Raw genomic sequence first — 12,313 nt, 5'->3', positions numbered from 1 at the left:
GAAAAAGATCGGTAAATTTGGGAAAATGTTAAAAATGGTCGAAAATGGTTAAAATCAACCCAGAAATAGTGCATCGAAAGCCCGCAGAAAGTTTTGAAAAAGATCGGTAAATTTGGGAAAATGTCAAAAATGGTCGAAAATGTTTAAAATCAACCCAGGAATAGTGCATCGAAAGCCCGCAGAAAGTTTTGAAAAAGATCGGTAAATTTGGGAAAATGTTAAAAATGGTCGAAAATGTTTAAAATCAACCCAGGAATAGTGCATCGAAAGCCCGCAGAAAGTTTTGGAAAAGATCTTTAAATTTGGGAAAATGTCAAAAAACGGTCGAAAATGTTTAAAATCAACCCAGGAATAGTGCATCAAAAGCCCGCAGAAAGTTTTGGAAAAGATCGGTAAATTTAAGCGTATTTTTTCTAAGTGTGAAGGGACTTAGAAAAATCCATATCCGCTCATGTGTCACTATTCTCGGACATGCACTGTGAAAAACACCGTTGATGTGTGTGGAGCTCGCAAATTAAGCGGATTTTTTCTAAGTGTGAAGGGACTTAGAAAAATTTCTGGAGCTCAGAAATTCAGCGGGGCATCAGCCGACCCAATCCGCTCACGGTGCACTATTCTCGGATCGACTCGGGGCGAACCCCCGCCGATTTTAAAAGTGCTGAAACTCGAAAAATATACGGAGCTCGACGATGAAACCTGGTATCTGTCGATAATATCCGCCCACGAAGCACTGTTCCCGGGGAGAAATCCCTCCGATGCCCGTGAAGACCGGTGGGATATAATTTGCCTACTCGTGCAAAATCCGGTGGTCTGCAGAAACCCTTCGGCAAGTATATAGGGAGAGGAAATGTTTGAAAGTGAGCTCCAGGCTGCGAACCGACCCTGACCTCTCCCGGGGTCCAGGTGGATCACCTAATGTTCGGACAACGTTGGCAAAGTGTTGGGATGTCCGAGGGTGGTTCTCCTGATTTTTTACGAATTTTTTTGTAAGTCCTGCGGGACTTAGAAATTTTTTCTGAAAATTTAAGCAGATTTTTTCTAAGTGTGAAGGGGCTTAGAAAAATCCATATCCGCTCATGTGTCACTATTCTCGGACATGCACTGTGAAAAAGACCGTTGATGTGTGTGGTGCTCACACTTTGAAAAATTTCTGGAGCTCGAAATTTCAGCGGGGCGTCAGCCAACCCGTATCCGCCCATGGAGCACTATTCTCGGATAGGCTTGAGGGAAAACCCCGCCGATTTTTGTGGTGCTCAAAAATCAAAAATTTCATGGAGCTCAGAAATTCAGCGGGGCATCAGCCAGCTCAATCCGCTCATGTGTCACTATCTTCGGACATGCACTGTGAAAAACACCGTTGATGTGTGTGGAGCTCGGACTTTGAAAAATTTCTGGAGGTCAGAAATTCAGCGGGGCATCAGCCAGCTCAATCCGCTCATGTGTCACTATCTTCGGACATGCACTGTGAAAAACACCGTTGATGTGTGTGGAGCTCGGACTTAGAAAAATTTCTGGAGGTCAGAAATTCAGCGGGGCATCAGCCAGCTCAATCCGCTCATGTGTCACTATCCTCGGACATGCACTGTGAAAAACACCGTTGATGTGTGTGGAGCTCGGACTTAGAAAAATTTCTGGAGCTCAGAAATTCAGCGGGGCATCAGCCAACCCAATCCGCTCATGTGTCACTATCCTCGGACATGCACTGTGAAAAACACCGTTGATGTGTGTGGAGCTCGGACTTAGAAAAATTTCTGGAGCTCAGGATTTCAGCGAGCCATTCCAAACCCATATCCGCTCATGTGAGCCTATCCTCGGATAGGCTCGGGGAAAAACCCCGCCGAAGTGTGTGGTGCTCACACTTAGAAAAATTTCTGGAGGTCAGAAATTCAGCGGGGCATCAGCCAACCCAATCCGCTCATGTGTCACTATCCTCGGACATGCACTGTGAAAAACACCGTTGATGTGTGTGGAGCTCGGACTTAGAAAAATTTCTGGAGCTCAGAAATTCAGCGGGGCATCAGCCAACCCAATCCGCTCATGTGTCACTATCCTCGGATATGCACTGTGAAAAACACCGTTGATGTGTGTGGAGCTCGGACTTAGAAAAATTTCTGGAGCTCAGAAATTCAGCGGGGCATCAGCCAGCTCAATCCGCTCATGTGTCACTATCTTCGGACATGCACTGTGAAAAACACCGTTGATGTGTGTGGAGCTCGGACTTTGAAACATTTCTGGAGGTCAGAAATTCAGCGGGGCATCAGCCAGCTCAATCCGCTCATGTGTCACTATCCTCGGACATGCACTGTGAAAAACACCGTTGATGTGTGTGGAGCTCGGACTTAGAAAAATTTCTGGAGGTCAGAAATTCAGCGGGGCATCAGCCAGCTCAATCCGCTCATGTGTCACTATCCTCGGACATGCACTGTGAAAAACACCGTTGATGTGTGTGGAGCTCGGACTTAGAAAAATTTCTGGAGCTCAGAAATTCAGCGGGGCATCAGCCAGCTCAATCCGCTCATGTGTCACTATCTTCGGACATGCACTGTGAAAAACACCGTTGATGTGTGTGGAGCTCGGACTTTGAAAAATTTCTGGAGCTCAGAAATTCAGCGGGGCATCAGCCAGCTCAATCCGCTCATGTGTCACTATCTTCGGACATGCACTGTGAAAAACACCGTTGATGTGTGTGGAGCTCAGACTTAGAAAAATTTCTGGAGGTCAGAAATTCAGCGGGGCATCAGCCAGCTCAATCCGCTCATGTGTCACTATCTTCGGACATGCACTGTGAAAAACACCGTTGATGTGTGTGGAGCTCGGACTTAGAAAAATTTCTGGAGGTCAGAAATTCAGCGGGGCATCAGCCAGCTCAATCCGCTCATGTGTCACTATCCTCGGACATGCACTGTGAAAAACACCGTTGATGTGTGTGGAGCTCGGACTTAGAAAATTTTCTGGAGCTCAGAAATTCAGCGGGGCATCAGCCAACCCAATCCGCTCATGTGTCACTATCCTCGGACATGCACTGTGAAAAACACCGTTGATGTGTGTGGAGCTCGGACTTAGAAAAATTTCTGGAGGTCAGAAATTCAGCGGGGCATCAGCCAGCTCAATCCGCTCATGTGTCACTATCCTCGGACATGCACTGTGAAAAACATCGTTGATGTGTGTGGAGCTCGGACTTAGAAAAATTTCTGGAGCTCAGAAATTCAGCAGGGCATCAGCCAGCTCAATCCGCTCATGTGTCACTATCCTCGGACATGCACTGTGAAAAACACCGTTGATGTGTGTGGAGCTCGGACTTTGAAAAATTTCTGGAGCTCAGAAATTCAGCGGGGCATCAGCCAGCTCAATCCGCTCATGTGTCACTATCTTCGGACATGCACTGTGAAAAACACCGTTGATGTGTGTGGAGCTCGGACTTTGAAAAATTTCTGGAGCTCAGAAATTCAGCGGGGCATCAGCCAGCTCAATCCGCTCATGTGTCACTATCTTCGGACATGCACTGTGAAAAACACCGTTGATGTGTGTGGAGCTCGGACTTAGAAAAATTTCTGGAGGTCAGAAATTCAGCGGGGCATCAGCCAGCTCAATCCGCTCATGTGTCACTATCTTCGGACATGCACTGTGAAAAACACCGTTGATGTGTGTGGAGCTCGGACTTAGAAAAATTTCTGGAGGTCAGAAATTCAGCGGGGCATCAGCCAGCTCAATCCGCTCATGTGTCACTATCCTCGGACATGCACTGTGAAAAACACCGTTGATGTGTGTGGAGCTCGGACTTAGAAAAATTTCTGGAGCTCAGAAATTCATCGGGGCATCAGCCAACCCAATCCGCTCATGTGTCACTATCCTCGGACATGCACTGTGAAAAACACTGTTGATGTGTGTGGAGCTCGGACTTAGAAAAATTTCTGGAGGTCAGAAATTCAGCGGGGCATCAGCCAGCTCAATCCGCTCATGTGTCACTATCCTCGGACATGCACTGTGAAAAACACCGTTGATGTGTGTGGAGCTCGGACTTTGAAAAATTTCTGGAGCTCAGAAATTCAGCGGGGCATCAGCCAACCCAATCCGCTCATATGTCACTATCCTCGGACATGGACTGTGAAAAACACCGTTGAAGTGTGTGGAGCTCGGACTTAGAAAAATTTCTGGAGCTCAGAAATTCAGCGGGAGGTCGTCCAACCCAGTCCGCTCACGGTGCACTATTCTCGGATTGACTCGGGGCGAACCCCCGCCGATTTTAAAAGTGCTGAAACTCGAAAAATATACGGAGCTCGACGATGAAACCTGGTATCTGTCGATAATATCCGCCCACGAAGCACTGTTCCCGGGGAGAAATCCCTCCGATGCCCGTGAAGACCGGTGGGATATGATTTGCCTACTCGTGCAAAATCCGGTGGTCTGCAAAAAGCCTTCGGCAAGTATATAGGGAGAGGAAATTTTTGAATGTGAGCTCCGGGCTGCGAACCGACCCTGACCTCTCCCGGGGTCCAGGTAGATCACCCTATGTTTGGACAACGTTGGCAAGGTGTTGGGGTGTCCGAGGGTGGTCCTCCTGATTTTTAACGATTTTTTTCTAAGTCCTACGGGACTTAGAAAAATTTTCGGAAAATTTAAGCGGATTTTTTCTAAGTGTGAAGGGGCTTAGAAAAATCCATATCCGCTCGTGTGTCACTATCCTCGGATAAGCTCGTGATAAGACCCCGCAGATGTGTGTGGTGCTCACACTCGGAAAAATTTCTGGAGCTCGAAATTTCAGCGGGGCAAAACAAACCCATATCCGCCCTTGTGAGCCTATCGTCGGATAGGCTCGAGGGAAACACCGTTGATGTGTGTGGTGCTCACACTTTGAAAAATTTCTGGAGCTCGGGAACTCAGCGGGGGCTTCAGCAACCCATATCCGCTCATGTGTCACTATCCTCGGACATGCACTGTGAAAAACACCGTTGATGTGTGTGGAGCTCGGACTTAGAAAAATTTCTGGAGCTCAGAAATTCAGCGGGGCATCAGCCAACCCAATCCGCTCATGTGTCACTATCCTCGGACATGCACTGTGAAAAACACCGTTGATGTGTGTGGAGCTCGGACTTAGAAAAATTTCTGGAGCTCAGAAATTCAGCGGGGCATCAGCCAGCTCAATCCGCTCATGTGTCACTATCCTCGGACATGCACTGTGAAAAACACCGTTGATGTGTGTGGAGCTCGGACTTAGAAAAATTTCTGGAACTCAGAAATTCAGCGGGGCATCAGCCAGCTCAATCCGCTCATGTGTCACTATCCTCGGACATGCACTGTGAAAAAGACCGTTGAAGTGTGTGGTGCTCACACTTAGAAAAATTTCTGGAGCTCAGAAATTCAGCGGGGCATCAGCCAGCTCAATCCGCTCACATGTCACTATCCTCGGATAGGCATGTTGGAAAACACCGTTGAAGTGTGTGGTGCTCACACTTAGAAAAATTTCTGGAGCTCAGAAATTCAGCGGTGCATCAGCCAGCTCAATCCGCTCACGTGTCACTATCCTCGGATAGGCATGTTGGAAAACACCGTTGATGTGTGTGGTGCTCACACTTAGAAAAATTTCTGGAGCTCAGGATTTCAGCGGGGCATCAGCCGACCCATTCCGCTCATGTGTCACTATCCTCGGACAGGCATGTTGGAAAACACCGTTGATGTGTGTGGTGTTCACACTTAGAAAAATTTTCTGAGAAAAATCTCTGGAGCTCAGGATTTCAGCGAGCCATTCCAAACCCATATCCGCTCATGTGAGCCTATCCTCGGATAGGCTCGGGGAAAAACCCCGCCGAAGTGTGTGGTGCTCACACTTAGAAAAATTTCTGGAGGTCAGAAATTCAGCGGGGCATCAGCCAACCCAATCCGCTCATGTGTCACTATCCTCGGACATGCACTGTGAAAAACACCGTTGATGTGTGTGGAGCTCGGACTTAGAAAAATTTCTGGAGCTCAGAAATTCAGCGGGGCATCAGCCAACCCAATCCGCTCATGTGTCACTATCCTCGGATATGCACTGTGAAAAACACCGTTGATGTGTGTGGAGCTCGGACTTAGAAAAATTTCTGGAGCTCAGAAATTCAGCGGGGCATCAGCCAGCTCAATCCGCTCATGTGTCACTATCTTCGGACATGCACTGTGAAAAACACCGTTGATGTGTGTGGAGCTCGGACTTTGAAACATTTCTGGAGGTCAGAAATTCAGCGGGGCATCAGCCAGCTCAATCCGCTCATGTGTCACTATCCTCGGACATGCACTGTGAAAAACACCGTTGATGTGTGTGGAGCTCGGACTTAGAAAAATTTCTGGAGGTCAGAAATTCAGCGGGGCATCAGCCAGCTCAATCCGCTCATGTGTCACTATCCTCGGACATGCACTGTGAAAAACACCGTTGATGTGTGTGGAGCTCGGACTTAGAAAAATTTCTGGAGCTCAGAAATTCAGCGGGGCATCAGCCAGCTCAATCCGCTCATGTGTCACTATCTTCGGACATGCACTGTGAAAAACACCGTTGATGTGTGTGGAGCTCGGACTTTGAAAAATTTCTGGAGCTCAGAAATTCAGCGGGGCATCAGCCAGCTCAATCCGCTCATGTGTCACTATCTTCGGACATGCACTGTGAAAAACACCGTTGATGTGTGTGGAGCTCAGACTTAGAAAAATTTCTGGAGGTCAGAAATTCAGCGGGGCATCAGCCAGCTCAATCCGCTCATGTGTCACTATCTTCGGACATGCACTGTGAAAAACACCGTTGATGTGTGTGGAGCTCGGACTTAGAAAAATTTCTGGAGGTCAGAAATTCAGCGGGGCATCAGCCAGCTCAATCCGCTCATGTGTCACTATCCTCGGACATGCACTGTGAAAAACACCGTTGATGTGTGTGGAGCTCGGACTTAGAAAATTTTCTGGAGCTCAGAAATTCAGCGGGGCATCAGCCAACCCAATCCGCTCATGTGTCACTATCCTCGGACATGCACTGTGAAAAACACCGTTGATGTGTGTGGAGCTCGGACTTAGAAAAATTTCTGGAGGTCAGAAATTCAGCGGGGCATCAGCCAGCTCAATCCGCTCATGTGTCACTATCCTCGGACATGCACTGTGAAAAACATCGTTGATGTGTGTGGAGCTCGGACTTAGAAAAATTTCTGGAGCTCAGAAATTCAGCAGGGCATCAGCCAGCTCAATCCGCTCATGTGTCACTATCCTCGGACATGCACTGTGAAAAACACCGTTGATGTGTGTGGAGCTCGGACTTTGAAAAATTTCTGGAGCTCAGAAATTCAGCGGGGCATCAGCCAGCTCAATCCGCTCATGTGTCACTATCTTCGGACATGCACTGTGAAAAACACCGTTGATGTGTGTGGAGCTCGGACTTTGAAAAATTTCTGGAGCTCAGAAATTCAGCGGGGCATCAGCCAGCTCAATCCGCTCATGTGTCACTATCTTCGGACATGCACTGTGAAAAACACCGTTGATGTGTGTGGAGCTCGGACTTAGAAAAATTTCTGGAGGTCAGAAATTCAGCGGGGCATCAGCCAGCTCAATCCGCTCATGTGTCACTATCTTCGGACATGCACTGTGAAAAACACCGTTGATGTGTGTGGAGCTCGGACTTAGAAAAATTTCTGGAGGTCAGAAATTCAGCGGGGCATCAGCCAGCTCAATCCGCTCATGTGTCACTATCCTCGGACATGCACTGTGAAAAACACCGTTGATGTGTGTGGAGCTCGGACTTAGAAAAATTTCTGGAGCTCAGAAATTCATCGGGGCATCAGCCAACCCAATCCGCTCATGTGTCACTATCCTCGGACATGCACTGTGAAAAACACTGTTGATGTGTGTGGAGCTCGGACTTAGAAAAATTTCTGGAGGTCAGAAATTCAGCGGGGCATCAGCCAGCTCAATCCGCTCATGTGTCACTATCCTCGGACATGCACTGTGAAAAACACCGTTGATGTGTGTGGAGCTCGGACTTTGAAAAATTTCTGGAGCTCAGAAATTCAGCGGGGCATCAGCCAACCCAATCCGCTCATATGTCACTATCCTCGGACATGGACTGTGAAAAACACCGTTGAAGTGTGTGGAGCTCGGACTTAGAAAAATTTCTGGAGCTCAGAAATTCAGCGGGAGGTCGTCCAACCCAGTCCGCTCACGGTGCACTATTCTCGGATTGACTCGGGGCGAACCCCCGCCGATTTTAAAAGTGCTGAAACTCGAAAAATATACGGAGCTCGACGATGAAACCTGGTATCTGTCGATAATATCCGCCCACGAAGCACTGTTCCCGGGGAGAAATCCCTCCGATGCCCGTGAAGACCGGTGGGATATGATTTGCCTACTCGTGCAAAATCCGGTGGTCTGCAAAAAGCCTTCGGCAAGTATATAGGGAGAGGAAATTTTTGAATGTGAGCTCCGGGCTGCGAACCGACCCTGACCTCTCCCGGGGTCCAGGTAGATCACCCTATGTTTGGACAACGTTGGCAAGGTGTTGGGGTGTCCGAGGGTGGTCCTCCTGATTTTTAACGATTTTTTTCTAAGTCCTACGGGACTTAGAAAAATTTTCGGAAAATTTAAGCGGATTTTTTCTAAGTGTGAAGGGGCTTAGAAAAATCCATATCCGCTCGTGTGTCACTATCCTCGGATAAGCTCGTGATAAGACCCCGCAGATGTGTGTGGTGCTCACACTCGGAAAAATTTCTGGAGCTCGAAATTTCAGCGGGGCAAAACAAACCCATATCCGCCCTTGTGAGCCTATCGTCGGATAGGCTCGAGGGAAACACCGTTGATGTGTGTGGTGCTCACACTTTGAAAAATTTCTGGAGCTCGGGAACTCAGCGGGGGCTTCAGCAACCCATATCCGCTCATGTGTCACTATCCTCGGACATGCACTGTGAAAAACACCGTTGATGTGTGTGGAGCTCGGACTTAGAAAAATTTCTGGAGCTCAGAAATTCAGCGGGGCATCAGCCAACCCAATCCGCTCATGTGTCACTATCCTCGGACATGCACTGTGAAAAACACCGTTGATGTGTGTGGAGCTCGGACTTAGAAAAATTTCTGGAGCTCAGAAATTCAGCGGGGCATCAGCCAGCTCAATCCGCTCATGTGTCACTATCCTCGGACATGCACTGTGAAAAACACCGTTGATGTGTGTGGAGCTCGGACTTAGAAAAATTTCTGGAACTCAGAAATTCAGCGGGGCATCAGCCAGCTCAATCCGCTCATGTGTCACTATCCTCGGACATGCACTGTGAAAAAGACCGTTGAAGTGTGTGGTGCTCACACTTAGAAAAATTTCTGGAGCTCAGAAATTCAGCGGGGCATCAGCCAGCTCAATCCGCTCACATGTCACTATCCTCGGATAGGCATGTTGGAAAACACCGTTGAAGTGTGTGGTGCTCACACTTAGAAAAATTTCTGGAGCTCAGAAATTCAGCGGTGCATCAGCCAGCTCAATCCGCTCACGTGTCACTATCCTCGGATAGGCATGTTGGAAAACACCGTTGATGTGTGTGGTGCTCACACTTAGAAAAATTTCTGGAGCTCAGGCTTTCAGCGAGGCAATACAAACCCATATCCGCCCTCGTGAGCCTATCCTCGGATAGGCTCGAGGGAAAACACCGTTGATGTGTGTGGTGCTCACACTTAGAAAAATTTTCAGAGAAAAATCTCTGGAGCTCGTGATTTTCAGCGAGCCATTACAAACCCATATCCGCTCATGTGAGCCTATCCTCGGATAGGCTCCAGGAAAAACCCCGCTGATTTTTATGGTGCTCGCATGATTTGGGTCTACCAGGACATTCACGTGGGTCTACCCCATGCTCGAAACTGGGTCTACCCCATAATATAACTTGGGTCTACCAGGAGAGCGAATTTGGGTCTACCAAATATAAGGGGATATAACTCACCTACTCGTGCAAAATCCGGTGGTCTGCAGAAACCCTTCGGCAAGATTATAGGGAGAGAAAAATTTTGAATGTGAGCTCCAGGCTGCTGAAGGACCCAAATCTCTCCCCGGGTCCAGCTGGAGCTCCTGATGTTCGGACAACGTTGGCAAGGTGTTGGGGTGTCCGAGGCTGGTTCTCGTGATTTTAACGAATTTTTTCTAAGTGTGAAGGGACTTAGAAAATTTTCGACAAGTGAGAGTGGCGAACTCACTAAGGCGGTCGTAACCGTCTACACCAGTCCGACGATGGTGTGCTATTCAGGGATAACTGATAACACGAGGTGGGTCCTGACCTGGAACAGGCACACGGACTTAGAAAAATTTTGACAAGTGAGAGTGGCAAACTCACTAAGGCGGTCGTAACCGTCTACACCAATCCGACAATGGTGTGCTATTCAGGGATAAATGAAAACACGAGGTGGGTCCTGACCTGGAACAGGCACACGGACTTAGAAAATTTTTGACAAGTGAGAGTGGCAAACTCACTAAGGCGGTCGTAACCGTCTACACCAGTCCGACAATGGTGTGCTATTCAGGGATAAATGATAACACGAGGTGGGTCCTGACCTGGAACAGGCACATGGACTTAGAAAAATTTTGACAAGTGAGAGTGGCGAACTCACTAAGGCGGTCGTAACCGTCTACACCAATCCGACAATGGTGTGCTATTCAGGGATAAATGATAACACGAGGTGGGTCCTGACCTGGAACAGGGACACGGACTTAGAAAAATTTTGACAAGTGAGAGTGGCGAACTCACTAAGGCGGTCGTAACCGTCTACACCAATCCGACAATGGTGTGCTATTCAGGGATAAATGATAACACGAGGTGGGTCCTGACCTGGAACAGGCACAAGGACTTGGACATGGAACTGAGCTGGGAACTAAGCTGGGAACTGGCGGAATCATAAACGAAATTTGGTGGAGTCTGACATGGAACGGAGCTGGGAACTGGCGGAATCGAACGAGGTGGGACCTGACCTAGCAACAGGCACAAGGACTTGGACATGGAACTGAGCTGGGAACTAAGCTGGGAACTGGCGGAATCATAAACGAAATTTGGTGGAGTCTGACATGGAACGGAGCTGGGAACTGGCGGAATCGAACGAGGTGGGACCTGACCTAGCAACAGGCACAAGGACTTGGACATGGAACTGAGCTGGGAACTAAGCTGGGAACTGGCGGAATCATAAACGACATTTGGTGGAGTCTGACATGGAACGGAGCTTGGGAACTGGCGAAATCGAACGAGGTGGGACCTGACCTAGCAACAGGCACAAGGACTTGGACATGGAACTGAGCTGGGAACTGGCGGAATCATAAACGAAATTTGGTGGAGTCTGACATGGAACGGAGCTTGGGAACTGGCGAAATCGAACGAGGTGGGACCTGACCTAGCAACAGGCACAAGGACTTGGCCATGGAACTGAGCTTGGGAACTGGCGAAATCGAACGAGGTGGGACCTGACCTAGCAACAGGCACAAGGACTTGGCCATGGAACTGAGCTGGGAACTAAGCTGGGAACTGGCGGAATCATAAACCAAATTTGGTGGAGACTGACATGGAACGGAGCTGGGAACTGGCGAAATCGAACGAGGTGGGACCTGATCTAGCAACAGGCAAAATGGGAAACGAAATTTGGTGGAGACTGACATGGAACGGAACTGGGAACTGGCGAAATCGAACGAGGTGGGACCTGACCTAGCAACAGGCAAAATGGGCAACGAAATTTGGTGGAGACTGACATGGAACGGAGCTTGGGAACTGGCGAAATCGAACTTTGATGGGTCGGGGAAATAACATATTTCGAACCCCACCCATCTCCCCATTACCCTTTCCCCACTGACCGATTGGCAAACAAGACCCGCCTCAGGAGGGCTCACGCCGGCCCGGCTTATAACGCCGGTGCTCGGGCGACTGGGTTCCTTCGCCCTGCGGGTTCGACTAAGGGCTTGCGACACGAATCTTCCCTAGGGGGGGCATTTGCCAGGGGTCGAAGTCGCTACCCTGAACCGTTTCAGCGAGACCGAGACGCCCCGTCTGACTCAGCGGTCCTACCTCGGAGCCCGCCGCCGCACCCGACGGCCCTTGTAGGGACGACCCGGACGGCGTGCGGGATTCACTCCAGCGAACATTTCTTTCTCAGGCAAACCAAACTCCTTTCGAGGAAAGAGTGGCGGCGGCCAAGGATGACGGGTAGGCAGCCCCAGACGTTTAAAGGCCTGCTGCCGCTGAGGGGTGCGTCCGGCCGGCGGCCCCTGTGGTCCCCACATTTACGTAGCCCAAATGTTGGAGGATGCAGGATGGATATGATGAGCGGTGACGTGTGTGTCTGGACACGCCGGGAGCCCTCC

This window comes from Stigmatopora argus, chromosome 9 (genome assembly GCF_051989625.1).
Source record: "Stigmatopora argus isolate UIUO_Sarg chromosome 9, RoL_Sarg_1.0, whole genome shotgun sequence".
Taxonomy (NCBI): domain Eukaryota; kingdom Metazoa; phylum Chordata; class Actinopteri; order Syngnathiformes; family Syngnathidae; genus Stigmatopora; species Stigmatopora argus.
The sequence above is the reverse complement of the archived record's forward strand: the minus strand, read 5'-3'. Positions refer to the sequence as shown.